The following is a 17,207-nucleotide window of genomic DNA, read 5'->3' as shown; positions in this document are numbered from 1 at the left end:
TATAAATTTGTCATGCATTTTAAATATTTAATAATAAACACACGAAAGTCTCTGAAACTGGAATCATTTGAAGGCCCAGTTATTTATCAATTTCTCTTTTTCCACCGACACGACGCACTCGCAGAAAATTACTTTCAATATCACAAGCGCGCGTGTACACACCCACGCACACAGTCACATACACAAATACACACACACACACAGTCACATACACAAACACACACACACACACACAAACCTATACAAAGACATGCATGCACATGTAAACATATTTTGGTTAATTTGTAAATAACACTTTAAAAAGTGATCGTGTGTTCTGCAGTAACTATTTTATTGCAGAAAAATACTTATAAGATGGTATAAGACTACAAAAGAATATTCTAGACTTTACAAAACTTTAACAAAGTTTATAAGAGGTGCTGAAAGTGTCGTCCTTCATTTTCAGTACATAAGTTGACTCTTCTATACATATTTTGAAATACATCTTGGAGAAACAAATTCACTACGGAGAAACGTTTTGGACACCCTGGATAATCTAGTATAAGCTAATGACTACGTATAAAAAGCTATTTAAGTTTCAACAAACTATAAATCGCAATAACAAGAGATGATTAAAACTTTCTACGTGTTGAATGCAAAAGGAATAATTCTAAAGTAAAAGATGTTTCGAAAGAGAGATAAACTACTACCTGTAAGGTATTTTGATAGTCTAAAAAAATATCAATGTCCATGAGATTCCTAACAGTGCACATATATTTTGATTTAATGAAAGGCGAAATAGCTAAGCAGTCACTTTATAAAACACTTTATATCCTTGGGATCTTTAGTATGATATAAATTCACACTAAATGCAAATCAATGAAGTTATGCAAAATGTTTTTAAGCTGTAGTATGAATTTATTTGGTTTGGAGCTTTATAGCAAATTCCACTAAAAAAGATAAACAATTTTTGTGTTTAAACATCTTAAAAGAAATATAATTAGGATTCATTCGTGCGAGAGGGTATAGACATATAGCTCATACACGCACATACATTATTATAGAAGTAGTCTGAACATCTCAAACGTTTGCTTTGTAGGAACCTGAAGGTGTATAAAACGAATATTAGCCACATCGAAAACCAAATTGATAATATTACCTGAATTTCAAGGCAGATCGGAATGAAATTCCATGCGTTCAAATGGATATATTTGATGGCTGGATATGACAAACATATATCGTACCTCCAAATTCTAGATGAATATCTTGCCCGTACAATCCAAAGGCAATTAATAATATCCTGAGCAAGTTGAGAGTGTCGGACATAATAGTATCATTACTAAGGAGATTTCAAGAAATTCACATCTCAACGGAATAAGGAACATACGATCGCACGCACTTTCAGTTTACTGCAAGCTAATCAGGCACGGTCCATTATCTCCGTTAAAGATTTTATTTGAACTTCTGAGCTGGTCCTACAAGAAATTAACGAAATTGATAGACCATAGAAAACAGATAGATAAATGGAATCCATCCGCACGCTCCAGTAAAAGCTCAGTGTTAAGGAATATTTCGACACGCAATATTTACGAAGCCCCTGCATTAAATTAAAATTGTTCCCAATCGCATTTGAGCTCTAGAAATTAAATGGCCAAAACCAGATTCTATAAGTCATTGTCCGCTGTTCTAACGATAAAAAACAAAAACATTATTGTGTGATTTGATTATGTAGGCAATTTCACACGTCTGTGCAAGGTTACTCTAGAACTTATGTTATTAAAAATATAACAGAAATATCGGCTGGAACGTTAAACAAGAGTTGTCGAACTAATAAAAAGAAAATTATGGCTACGGTAGCACTAAGCATGTAATTCAATTTGTAATTAATGGGAAGAGTAATTTAACTTAATATTTTTGGAAAACTATGCTAGAAAGCAATATCAAAACTTAAATATATATATTTTTTCATTCTTTCATTCTAAGATTCACAACGAAGTCTCGCGTACATATACTTCTATTCAGCACTAGAAAAAATTTCTTTGAGGAATAATTCCTATTTCTTTACTACCCACAAGGGGCTAAACACAGAGAGGACAAACAAGGACAGAGAAACGGATTAAGTCGATTACATCGACCTCAGTGCGTAGTTGGTACTTAATTTATCGACCCCGAAAGGATGAAAGGCAAAGTCGACATCGGCGAAATTCGAACTCAGAACGTAACGGCAGACCCAATACAGCTACGTATTTCGCCCGTCGTGCTAACGTTTCTACCAGCTCACCGCCTTTACGGAATAATACTGTCTGAGGACATTATGAGTCACAAGAGTTTTTTTTCTGTCTTCGTCTGTGAAGCTGTTCAATAGCCATAATGTATTTTCTAATATGTTTCAAACTAGCAATAAATAGTAAATGTTTTAGTCGTGTGTGTCTTAGGAGACTGGGCTTCATATCATAACAAAATAGAAAATACAATGACTGGATGAACGCGAACAAGCGTTAACCCACCGGACGTCTGAGAGCTGCATTTCTGTTTTTACTGCTACATCAAGGGGTTGGCCGTAAATATTCGATCACATACATTCAGAACTTTGAAAATGCAGAAAGGTAGAGCAGCACACAAAAAGACAAGGAACTCCACTGTTAGTTGACCGTTTATCTCTAACAACTAATCAATAAAATAGAATATTATTTCCAAATGTTTTTGTAATAGATGTTCTGTTATCATGGAAATTATGCATTCATGGATATTACTTCGTAATGGATTTTTGATACAGACTTCGCTTAGTGTAAACTTATGTATAAACTATAGATATTCCATTAAAATGAGTGTCGTTTGGGTCGTCTTTCGTATGTTTTCAAATAGTAATTCTATTTAGATCGGCCATGTTAATCCCTGGGGATATACATTTATTGCTTATTCTGTTTAAGCTACGAAGAAAAGTTGTAAAATGGATTAACTGCAACGGTTTAGTTTATCAGGTGTTAACGCTTTTAATCTCATATGACATACCACATGACTGCAATGAGATAATGAACAGGAAGATGACCAAACAAGCTATTTTTATCAAATACAATAGAAGCAGAAGTTTTCTAGAACAACTGGTTTTCTAGCATCGTAGGTGTTGCAATACCTGCAGGTAAAGCCAAGCATATTCTTCAACTTCTTGCAAACGTCTTTCCACAATGCACCATTAAAAGAGCTGCGGATTCACAGAAAAGAATCAGATTGTCAGCATATGTGGGTTTTTTTCAAACTCCCGAGTCAATAATGAAACTAACCAGTGTTCTTGGGTTCGACGCCCTTCTTCTTCTTCTTCTTCTTCTTCTTCTTCTTCTTCTTCTTCTTCTTTTCTTCTTCTTCTTTTTCTTCTCTTCTTCTTCTTCTTCTTCTCCTTCTTCTTCTACTCCTCCCTTCTCCTTCCTCTTCTCCTTCTTCTTCTCCTTCCTCTTCTCCTTCTTCTCCCTTCTTCTACTTCTCCCTTCTTCTTCTTCTTCTTTTTCTTCTCTCCTTCTTCTTCTACTTCTTCCTTCTCGTTCCTCTTCTCCTTCTTCTTCTTCTTCTTCTTCTTCTCCCTTCTTCTTCTCCCTTCTTCTTCTCCCTTCTTCTTCTTCTTCTTCTTTTCCTTCTTCTTCTTCGTCTTCTTCTTCCTTCTTCTTCTTCGTCTTCTTCTCCCTTCTTCTTCTTCTTCTTCTTCTTCTTCTTCTCCTTCTTCTTCTTCTTCTTCTTCTCCTTCTTCTTCTTCATCATCTTCTTCATATTCTTCTTCTTCTTCTTCTTCTTCTTATTCTTCATCATCATCTTCTTCTTCTTCTTCTTCTTCTCTTCTCCTTCTTCTTCTTCTTCTTCTTCTTCTTCTTCTTTTCTTCTTCTTCTTCCACCACCAATGGAAACTATTTCCATTTGTACAAAACTGTGATAACATTAAATATATGAAGATGCGATTCTCGCATTCATTTGATTTCCTACAATGTTGAACTTTTGATGCATTGATTCAGAAAACAATGCAATAAATCTCATTTCGCTTCTGCCTTGAAATACTTCAACATTGAACTAAAGGATGCAAAATTCAAGACTTACAGAAGCAAAGTTGTAACATTCATAAATAGTTGCATTTATAGTTTCCGATTTGGGGGACGGACAGCAAATCGTAGGCTTAGACGATAATACCTACAACAGAAGTTGAGCGATGCTTTAGTCTGCAGCCCATAAAAGGGTGAAAAGCAAAATGAATTTTAATGATACTTGAACACAAGACGTAAAGGACTGGAAGAAATCTTTATATATAAAAGTCAAGTTGTGTGTCTGTCTCCTACGATTTAGATTCCTAACTACTCCCACATTTTGCGGTGCAGTGTAACCAAAAGCGAGTATCTTATAGTCGTGATTCATATCGAGCCCTTCTGAGTATTAGCGCGCGTCTACGATGAGTCTACGATTAAAAAAAAAAAATTACCATAATTTTTTCCGTATTTTTAATGCATTTTCGCTCGGTTTATATAAGGGAAGTAACTCCCTAAAAATGTATTATTAAATCTCAGAACGTTAAAAGCTACAGTAACACACCCCTTTGTGGTTAGCCTTATTGAGATGGCTATTATACTTTACATCTCTAAAAATTCTTATATAGTTATTTCCCTTACAAACCCGAGCAACGCCGGGTGATACTGCTAGTACCATAATAAACTTTTCCAATGCTGTAATGATTCTGTTCGCTAACCGAGCTCAAAGTGCCGAACAAGTCATGGTAATATTTAGTTGGCTTGTAAGAAATGCCAGTCTAATCGTCCCAGTCGTTCAATTCGAGCCGACGTAAATGTTGAGTGTTGAATCATAAAGTAGTTTTATGGATTTAGCGCAAGAAATTTGTATTTTAAGAAAGAAGATTGAAAGAGAAAATGGTGGAAAACATGTCTTTGCTAATACACTTTACTGTCAAGCTAAGCAAAATAGTCTTGAACGAATATTTGAAATTGCATTGCTATCTCAGTCTTTTTTTATGGTTAAAACCAGCTCCCCAGGAAGATAAATAATTAATTATCAGAAGTGAATTTCTTGTTACAACTAATCTCACACAGACTGGGTTTCATTGACAGTCGTTTGGAAGCTCACACATAATGCTACGTTTCATTGTTTATTAAAGACGCTAATGTTTTTTGTGATAATTACAGACATCACTGCTTTCCGTTTTCTATTCCCATAAAACCTAAGATGTCATTATGTAGTCAAAGTGAAACCTCTGATATATTGTTGACTATTGCAAGCTAGTGGTAAAATCAACTTTCACTGCTGGCTGAGGCAACCTCACTTTTAACGACTCGTGCCCTTTCAAAAGTAAATCAGTAATGCATCGCTTGTAGTATCTGGCTTGGGTTTTGTATGCACTAATTTCAAATTCGCCCCTGAGAGTAACTTGGTAGTTTGTGCTTTCTGGATTGCTGAAAGTTTGTACTAATTGTGAGTATGACAATTCCTACTGATATAATCATCAGTAATTTTGACGGAAATATTCAGACGATGCACAGAATAATGGCTGAAAGTAGTAAAAGAATATAAGTCAAGGTGCATAACTCATGCCGTCCAAATCGAATCCTCTTAAAACTGGTCATTAGGAATGAGGCTTCACGTGGTGTTGAATAACGAAGGAACATCCTGCTTTAATGTTGGTAGTTTCTTGAAGTAATTTATTAAAAAATAACATTTAATGGGAAACTGACAATCACCTTTTAGGATATCTCACTTTAAAGATTAGAAAATCTCTAAACTCCCAGCGTCTTATTAAGCCCATGGTCCGAATTTATCAAGGATCCGTTTTGCATGTTTCCTTTGCTGATGTTAAAAAAGCGTTAATGTAATGCAGTCGATAGAATTTTCTGAATGAATCGATTCAATTTGTGAAACTGTTAACATTTTCTAAGCAATGAAAAGCAAAGGAAACAAACGCAATCAATATTTTCCTTCAAATATATTTTGCCTGAGTGACTTGTATTTCATAAAAATATATTTTTCATTTCAATATTAAACCTCCTAATTCTTTTCCGAAGCAGATTAAGGAATTTATGATTAATCCATTGTTGAGATATCAGTTTACACATGTTGTCGTCAACAGATGAGGAGTTCTAAACATGTCGATCTATATTTATTTACTTGAATTGTTTTAGCCAACTGGATAAACGCATGTTATTTTCAACTGATTGCAGTGGTGTCGGTTGAAGGTGATGCACAGCTTAAAGTAAATGTAAGCTCTGCATCAGCTGAGAATAATGAGCTATTTTCAAATTCAGGATTAGAGCTATTATTTTAACATATTTAGTGACAGTAATAGCTAAAGAACAACGAATGGGACATTCAATGCATATTTGTTTGGCTCTTATAAATCTAGAGATTGTCGCTTCTTCAAGATATTCTAATCTATTTTTCTATCATAGATATACGACGACTTTAAAGAACCTACACATCCTAAACGAAAACTCGTTGGGACTGGAACCTAAAAGCCGGGGTCCATTCGTAGTTGAAATCTATTCAATTTTTGCCACTCCACCTATATCATTCAGAAAAGGAAGAACGTTTTCTAAAACATGTCGTTTTGGATGGGTTTCTACCCAATGGTGATATTATAGACAAATTCCTTCTATAGAACGGGCTAACCGCTGTATTCTGGGTAACGGTATTTCTTAGCCACTCTCTTTCTCGACACAACTCATAAAGATACACTAAAATGGCCGATGCATTTGTGATGGGTAGTTTCTGTAGTTAACGGCGGTTCTTCAGGAGAAAGAAAATACGTCTTAACACAATATATTTTTGTAGATAAACGAAGTTTCAACATCCACAGGTGAAATGTCAGAAGCATTTTAGGCTGTGCAGATTTTAATGAAATTCCGAATACAGTCGTTGGTAAATAACTGAAGTTTCTCAGTATGAATATAGCGTCACTTTCAGAGACATTGAATTCTGCTGGAGACTATTTCATAAAAGGTTTGTCTTACAATTTTCTGCGTTAGAAAACCAACGGTTATGAGATCTAAAGGGGTTATGCAGCATAAATGATTGAATACCGGAAATGGGAATTACTCACGCTTGTGGGAGTTGTGCCTTTATCCTTTCTGTGCATGCATCAGATTCACATGTTGTATATTGCCGAAAGATGAAGCCATCCACGACAAAACGGATAATCCGGGAACTGGATAACAAGTATCTCCTGATATATAATACGCAACATTTGCAGAGAAAATCACTTTTCAGATCACGTAGTAGATCGAAATCTGTAATTAAAAGACGCTATTCTTCACACATTGCTTTATGAAACACAGAAATAAAATAAATCAACAGCAATGAGTTTTTGACCAATCTAAAGACGTCAAAATATATAATATCAGATTTCTTAATATAGGAAGGAAAAAAACTAAAACTGATATTGTAACAAAATAGAAAATAACTTTTAACCTAGACACACATAGGTTGTTTTTGTTTATATAGAGTATCGCTTTCATATCAAACATACATACGTACATACATACATACATACATACATACATACATACATACATACATACATACATACATACGTACATACATACATACATACATACATACATACATACATACATACATACATACATACATACATACATACATACGTACATACATATACATACATATATATATATATATATATATATTCACCATTCATTGCCGTACATATTCAAGGAAGATAAATAAACAAATGTGTTTATATATATATATATATGTGTCTGTGTGCTTATGTGTGCGTGTATGTATGTATGTATGTATGTATGTATGTATGTATGTATGTATGTATGTATATCCATACATTATTGCTATATAAAATAGGATTTATTTATTTTTAAAAAAAATCGGAAAAATACCTTTGTTTTTATATGAAACGTGATGTTTAAAAACATGATTTATATGTAAAATAAAAATTCCTATATTAATTTTGTTTTGATTATATTTTTTATGTGCAGAAGTTGTAACGTTACACTATGCAAAGTTTCTTGCCACATGTAACATATATGTGTGTGAGTGCGTGCGTGCATATGCGTGTGCATATATATATGCAGACATATATGTAAGTGTGTATGTATATGTAATATTATATATATATATATATATATATATATTATATTATATTATATATATATATATATATATTATATATATATATATATATATACGTTTGTGTGCTTGTGTTATGCATAGCTAAGTATATGTATGTGAATATATGTATATATATGAAATTACACATGTACACATCTGTATGCTAACAAACACAGAGAGACTCTAACAGACACGCACACACACGCACACACACACACATACACGTGTGTAGTCAATTTCCCTGTAGCTGTTTTATCTGAAGGCGTGTCTTGCTGATGCAGTTATTTTTTCTATGTCATAGAATCATGTTTATTATTTCGATAATTATTAAACATCACCTACTACTACTACTACTACTACTACTACTACTACTACTACTACTACTACTACTACTACTACTACTTTTAATACTACTACGCAGAATGAAGTAGTTGGGAATTCAATTATTCTAAGATGTAGGTTTCAGTTCACATGGCTCTCTCTCTTAGCCAGTTATGTTGTTGTTGTTGCTGCTGTCTTCGTGGCTGTCTTTATCGCTTCTGCTGCTGCTGTCGGTTTTGTTGCTGCTGCAGCCGCTTTTGCTACTGATGTTGTTGCGTATGCTGTTGCTGCAATTATTCTGTTCTAGATCAGATTTAGGATCAAAGTCATTCACCTGAAGTATTTGTATCTTTATCTTGGATTATGTTATCCAAACCCTCATCCCTTACAACCAGTTTGAACCCCCATTCCTTATGACCAGATTCTAGAATATAATGCCAGGTACTTTTACAGGCCGACATACAATACTTTTTACAGGAATCTCCTATTCCATTTCCCAGTTCTATGATCTGGCATTTTAACATCTTCCCTCAGTTTTGTAATTCTTTCGAAATATAAAAAGATTACAACAATATAACACCAAAAAGCCGGCGAAATGGCAGAACCGTTACGGAGCCGGACAAAAAATGCTTAGCGGTATTTAATCCTTTCTCAGTTCAACTTCTGCCGTGGTCGACATTGCCTTTGATTCTCTCAAGTTCGATTTTGACTTTCATCCTCTCGAATTCCATAAAATAAATACAAGTAGAACACTGTGTCGGGGATATCGACTTGCCTACTTTCTCTCAAAATCGCTGGTCATGAGCCAAAATGTGAAACTAACGTCATCACATCTTATGATGTTAAATACGTCGCTGCTTTCTCTCTCTTTCTATTTTGAAAACCTCTTATACTTTCTTCTCTATTGCATTCGTCGTTTTCTTCATACATACGGAGCTAGAAGCCTGACGGAATATCCGGGTGCAGCTAACTTCTATAGCCGTGGTCATGGGTGGAATAAAATCTATCTTTAGTTTCAATCCTATAGAGAAAAGATTATCTCATTTGTTGTTACGAAGATGTTGTTATTGCTCCCCTATTCAAAACCATTTATATATTTGCTATCATATCATTAACATTTTTTATGTAAGGTTAAAATATCTGGATTATTAGTTTTGTATACGTTACTATTACTGAGTAACTATTACAAATGCTTTTAGTAACTTGATATATTGCTTAGTGTCATATGCAACACAATTGCATCGGGATTGTCATACATCATTATACAACACGTAATTTCTTTTCGTGATGTTGTCAGACGTTCTGAGTCTAACCTGATATCATATTTTTTAAGTGTGTAGATAGAATGTTTAGACTTATGTTATACGTTTCACTTCCACATCTTTCTACCACAAGTTGATATAAAATAACTTAAGATTTCATTTTTAAATCCATTTTTTAATGTTTTCTTCGCGTATATACCCAACACCGGTTCTCTTTCATATAGCACAAAACGATTTTTACAATCTCTCCCTGAACAGTATTTGAAGATTTATTACATTTGCAAATTTGTGATCGATTTTTCTATAAGTCTAATAAATTCTATAAAAACATTTCTACAAAATATTCTTTCAAATTGTTACATCATCCTTACAATAGTCTCCACTAACTTGTTCATTTAATATTTGATCGTTTCTCCTAAGACATGGCGAAATGTTTTTTCTACTTCGTTTTTCTTGTGAGACGTCAACAAATATTAGAATACACGTAATTTTTAAATATAAAGTGATTTTAGTATCGAATTTGTGACATATATAGCTTGAATTGTAATCATGCCACAGGTTAAATAATTCTGGTGTGAAACAATTTCCCATTACTTACAACTAATTTCATTACACACACGCATACACTCTATCTCTCTCTCTTTCTATCTCTCACACAATCACACACAACACTGTATCATTCTATCTATCTATCTGTCTACCTATCAATTATCACTCTATGTGTCTATTTTTCTATCTATTTTATCTATCTATCTATATCTATCTATCATCTATCTATTATCTATCTATCTACTATCTATCATCTATCCATCTATTATCTATCTATCTATCTAACTACCTACCTATCTCTATCCGTCAATCTATCTATCTATCTATCCTATCTATCTATCTATCATCTATCTATATATATATATATCTATCTATCTATCTATCTATCTATCTATCTATATATCTATCTATCTATCTATCTATCTATCTTCTAACTATCTATATATCTATCTATCTATCTATCTATCTATCTATCTATCTATCTATCTATCTGTCTATCTATCTGTATATGTATATGTCCAGTACTCATATTTCCAGTACTCAGAGTTACGCTTTTCCGTTCATCATCTGCGAAACCGAGCCTTATTTTTTTTTTCTTTTCAAATATCCAATGTCTTAATTCTTTTTGAAATATGAAATTAATGTTAGAAGGAAAAGCTCATCTCTGTGTTTTTCCATTAAAAAAAAAATACCTTTTAGAATGACAAACATAGAAATGGCTTTGTATGCAGTTAAGCATGTTTTATGGAAATGTAATCTTCCTTTAATTTCGTTCTGTTTTATAAAGAAGAAAAAAACCCTGGCTTTCGAAATGTTTAATTACTAGCTTTTATTTATGTCTTAATACGTGTGTGTGTGCATGTCTATGTATACGCATGTTTATATATGAATATGTGTACATCTATAGTTGAGTATATTATTGTGTATACATATCTATATATACGAGTGTGCAAACGTGTATGTATCTGGGTTTGCATAGGCGTATATGAATGAACATCTGTATACACGCTCAATGTTTTGAAAACTCTGAAGTACCACTTAAAAATATTACTTTAGAAAGTTATTTAAGCAGCAATTCAATTTCATGACTTCCCTTGTTTGGCCTTTAAGTCTTTTAGAAGAATATCACCACGAGAGGCAGAAATGAAATGAAAAGCGTGAGCGTGGAGCACGAGTCATGGAGAAAAGCTTTTAAACGAAAGAACACAAGAATGATCGTTTTCTCTAAAACTTCATTTCATATTTCATAAAATTATTTAAACAGCGAAAATGTATTAAATGAAAATCATACCCGCTTTACCCGCTGAGAACGGGAATTTGGAGCGGTTTCAGTTATAATGTTTAAAAAATATTTGGCATTTGAATTGAGTTGCATAATTTATCTCGTCTAGTGAATCAACGGAGTTTGATACAAACACACACACACATGCATATATATGTACATATATACATACACAAATATACATACATATATGCACACACATATGTATACATATACATATATATCTATGTGTGAGTGTGTTTGTGTGTATGTATGTATATGTATGTATATATATATATATATACATATGTATATAACTATGAGTGTATATAAGTATATATATGCATATATACATTCATATATGTACATATATATGCATGTGTGTGTGTGTGTAGTTTTAAAATTAAGACATTACAAGAAACGTTCACCGGTTTCGTCTTAGATATTCAAAGGAGTTTATTCAACAGTTAATATATATCATTATCATTATTATCGAGGTTGTCGATATTATATACATATATATATATATACGCATGTATGTATGTATGCATACATGCATGTATGTCTTTATGTATGTATGTATGTATGCATGCATGTATGTATGTATGTATGTATGTATGTATGTATGTATGTATGTATGTATGCATGCATGCATGTATGTATGCATGCATGTATGTATTTATGTATGTATGTATGTATGCATGCATGTATGTATGTATGCATGCATGTATGTATTTATGTATGTATTTATGTATGTATGTATGTATGTATTTATGTATGTATGTAGGTATGTATGCATGCATGTATGTATGCATGCCTGTATGTATTTATGTATGTATGAATGTATGTATGAATGTATGTATGTATGTAAGCATGTATGTATGCATGTATGTATGTATGTATGTATGTATGTATGCATGCATGCATGCATGTATGTATGCATGTATGTATTTATGTATGTATTCATGTATGTATGTATGCATGCATACAAGTATGTATGTATGCATGTATGTATTTATGTATGTATTTATGTATGTATGTATGTATTTATGTATGTATGTATGTATGTATTTATGTATGTATGTATGTATGTATTTATGTATGTATGTATGTATGCATGTATGTATGTATTTATGTATGTATGTATGTATGTATGTATGTATGTGATTTCGCTACATTCGCGGATTCTCATGACTCGTTGTCCCCATTTAATTCCATTATCGTAAATTCGAATCGGGGGCCCGAGTCATAGTGGATCTTCCATTAGCCGATTACACAACCGTGGACGCCATGCCTTGTGGGTGGTTTGAAATTAGTCTCCTGGTGATCCTGACCGTTGACCTTCTTGGATTCTTCGACTGAACATCGATTTGAGAAGCACCGTTTGCCCAGATGAACTCTCCCGCTACCTCTTTACAATCTACCACGCTACAAACCCATGACACACTCTGCTGGTGGATGTGTGCTATGCTTCAGAGCATGGTCTTCGCTCCGAAGTGGTATTTTCAAATTTCCAGCATACCCATATATAATATATATATATATATATATTATATATATTATATATATATATATATATATAATATATATATATATATATGTATATATATATTTACATGTGTGTACGGAGAGACAGATACAGAAAGAGAGAGCGAAACATACATATATACGGTCACACATACACATAAATACAAACAGTTATTTATAAAGTTTATGTCCTATTATATTATATACAAAATCTGAATCTGTTTAATTAACTTTGGAAGGAAAGATTTTTGCATCATTAACATCTTATTTCATAACGTATAATATTAATGACGTCACTAAAATCAGTTCTTGATTGCATTTTTAATTGACCCCAAAGATTAATATTTAATATCAGTAAGGTCAACTTAAAATAACCAGTATTTCGGAGGTTTAATTCATTTATAAGAGACACTGTTCATTGGAGTTGAATTGATTATTTAAAAAGTAATTAATTTAAACCAGCGAAAGACAAAATATTCAGTCTACAACCTTATGGTGATTACATTTTAGATGATATCATCAATGAATTTATATTGAGAAAGCAAAAACAACTTCGAGGTAGAGACTATTAAATTCTCAGAAGTTTAGTTTGCTTTTAATGGTAGCAATTCTAATTTGGTTGGATGTTTACTGAAGCATGATTACCGGAAGTGATGTGGTGTACCTACACGAGATTCCATATCTCATGCCTGTAAGATAGATTCAACTCCATTCAGAGAGCATACGAAACACATCTTAATAACTCAATAAACTGCACCTTGCAGCAAAGCGTTGTATCTGTTTCACAGTTGTATTAACAACCATGCGGCCGATTGATTTAGATTATTCTTGTTTTAAGATGTGCAATCTTTAAGCAGTTGCATTTTAGCTAATTCTGCAAATGTTTAGCAATATATTCGCTAGAATTATGCGTTGATTATTATTTTTCCCAGGGATTACATTCGAATTGAAATAACACTAGAGAACAGAAATAAGATCGTCAGATTATCTTCTTTGCGCATTTATATCGGAAACGAATAATCTAACGAGAATCATATTTAACGAATACTGTTGCGTTTAACTAACAAAATCTGAGATTCTGGAAGATATTCAGAGCAACAATTTAACCTAATGATAAAAGGTATCACTGGTTTAAGTCTCATTTACATCGTGTTGCCTACCAAGGACTGAGTGTCAAATTTGTTGTAGAGCCTATTAGAAATATTAGCCAAACCCTTCTCAAATCACCCATACTATGTTTTAAAACATCAATGCATACTCGTTAGTGTTGTATCACGTCGAGAGGACGATGAAATGTTGTAATCGGAAAAGCTTTGATCATAAGGTTTACGAGATCAAGGTTAACCTACGGCTAAAGAACAACGCTGTTAGGTCAATGGCATAACAGGATATTTTTGCAGCACAGACGTTACATCGTTGTTAAAAGAAGAAAAAAAACATAACTCGTAACAAGCTACGAAAAGACTAACATTTTATTTTCTTTCCAATGTTTGTAAGAAGGCAGCTACTTAGGGCAATAAGCACATAAAGAGATTTCTATTCATACAAACATCGGACTACAACTATAAGTTAATGAATGTGTTATAAAGTCTATGAACCATATATAATTCGTGATGTAAGTTGGAAGGAACTACACTGTTCTTTGTAAACACAAGATTAAACTTTTTCTCATATATATATATATATATATATAGATGTGAGAATGGCTTTGTGGTTTCTAAGATTGGCTTACACGTGTTGTACCTTGGGTAATTGTTTTTACTACAGCTCCAAACCAATGTCTTGTGTGTACTTGATAGACGGAAACGATATGGGTGCCCGACACACGCACACGCACCGGTATGTGTGTATGTGTATGTCTGTATTTATGTATGTGTGTATGTGTGCGTGTGTTTGTGTGTATGTGTGTGTTAGTATTTGGGGTTTTCATCATCGACCGTTTGACAACCACTGTTAATGTGTTTACGTCTCAAAAACATAGCAGTTCGACAGAATAGTCGATAGATTTATTACCAGACTTTAAAAAATTTATTACGTGCTACAGACTGATTTCGACGTCCACACTTCTCAAGGCGGTGTCCAATATGACCGCATGGCAATGGCTAAAAAATAAAAGAACGAAACTTAGGTCAGGTTTCATTTACTGAACGAAAGAGAATTAATATCTAATGACCTTGTTTGAGACGATAATCCACGTTGGTTAAAGTTTAACATATTGTTTAATTTTGTGGTGAAAGTAAGTTGAGTAAAATGTAAAAACGAATAGGATACAAGTTAGTTGTGATGTAGCTACTTTGAGAGTTTAATATCTTGAGACTGGTGTTTTAAATTGATGTTTATATTGGCCACAGATACTCTCTATACTAATACAGAAGGTTGATCTTATTATGACGGTTAATGATAATTATAAATAATGTAATAAATATCGCTGATTTTTCTTTCTATTTTGTGCAAGTTAAATTATATATATTAATGGCTTTTGTATCGAATAGATAGTAATCATATTTATGACATTATGACACTAACATCTATCACACATACATAAAAACACTCGCAAACAGACGCTAATATACACATCCACTCAAATATAAACTAAAAAGCTATTTATTTTTCTCTTCCGTCATATCAACATTGTCAAATATTCAAATTGTTCTGCAAGGTTTCTAGATTTCCAACGGGTCTCATATCCGCACCCAGCCACATATCACTCCACCTCGCTCACTCGACCAGAATTATCATAGGGACACTTTTTACCTCCCTTATTGATGAAGTTCTGAGAATCACGTTAACTCCATTCAAACATATATTTACATAAACCTATCTGCTTCTCTCTCACCCTCCTTCCTCATCCATTATAAGTCACGTCTATCGCTAATACTGTCTACTCCGCCCGCCACAACAACCAAATTCCCCTCAAACACCGAATCAATTTTCATGTTTATCAATACAATTATTCCAAAAATATTTTGTATTTCAGCTTGAATTTATAAAATGAATATGGTTCCTGTTCGTTACTAAGGATACAAGAAGTAAAATTATTTTGAGACTTACATAAAATTAAAGAAAATAGGATGATCTTAATTATCTTAATGATAATGAATATATTCAATGACATAATATCTAACAATATATTTTTGGTGACAGTGACCAGGTCGCAAGCAGTGCAACGGAAATTTACACATCAAGTAAAAATGCTTTAAGTAAAGTTAACGGATCCTGTGTGTTTCCGAAAGGCTAGTAGGTGTCTTTTAAGTTGCATTTGGGTCAGTTTAAACACACGGTCTCAGATAAAACCACTCACCAAACAAGTAGATCTCAAAAATGTACATTTAATGTTTAGCGGATAACTGAATTTTTTTATTTATTTTACTTCTGTAAAAATTTGTGTCAGAAATTTACATTAGACTAACCCAAAGGATGAACAGGAAAATACGTTGTCTTTGGGAGTCCTAATCCCAATGGCAATTAATTACTGCAAGAAATGTTTTCCGACATTTTATCAACATGGCTGTTTGTTTGCATCACGTTAACAGATTTAACGAGAATAGACAGAAGGAGATAAATTTTGGAAGCGGCGGGAAACGAACAATCAAATCGTTCTGGAAATGGCGCTTCCTTTTATCGACACCGCAAAGATGAAGAAACAGAATTGAAACGAAAAATGAAATACAAAAAAAAATCGCTCAACGGATTACTTCTCAGACTCTAGCAATTCTGCCGTCTCATCACTAATGAGTACTGGTTTCACATTTTGGCACAAGGCCAGCAGTTTCGGTGTGGGCGTGTGGGGAGGTGGGGGTAAGTCAATTACATCGATTCCAGTGTAAAACTAGTGTTTATCTTATAGAGTCGCCTTAAACCAGGATCATGTGTTTAACAGCTGCAATTGACTTACTTCAAATAAACAAAATACATTTCCCACATCTCATAATTTCGGGGTCGATAAAATAAGTACCAGTTAAACAATGGGATCAATGCAATCGAGTTATACTCTTCCCCGAATTTACTGGATTTGTGACCAAATTTGAAATCAATAACAATTGAATGTTAAAGGTGGCGATGTGGCAGAATCGTTAGCACGTCGGGCGAAATGCTTAGCGGTATTTCGTCTGCCGCTGCTTTCTGAGTTCAAATTCCGCCGAGGTCGACTTTGCTTTTCATCCTTTCGGGGTCGATTAAATAAGTAC

The sequence above is a fragment of the Octopus sinensis genome, linkage group LG15 (genome assembly GCF_006345805.1).
Source record: "Octopus sinensis linkage group LG15, ASM634580v1, whole genome shotgun sequence".
NCBI lineage: Eukaryota > Metazoa > Mollusca > Cephalopoda > Octopoda > Octopodidae > Octopus > Octopus sinensis.
This window is presented reverse-complemented; position numbering follows the sequence as displayed.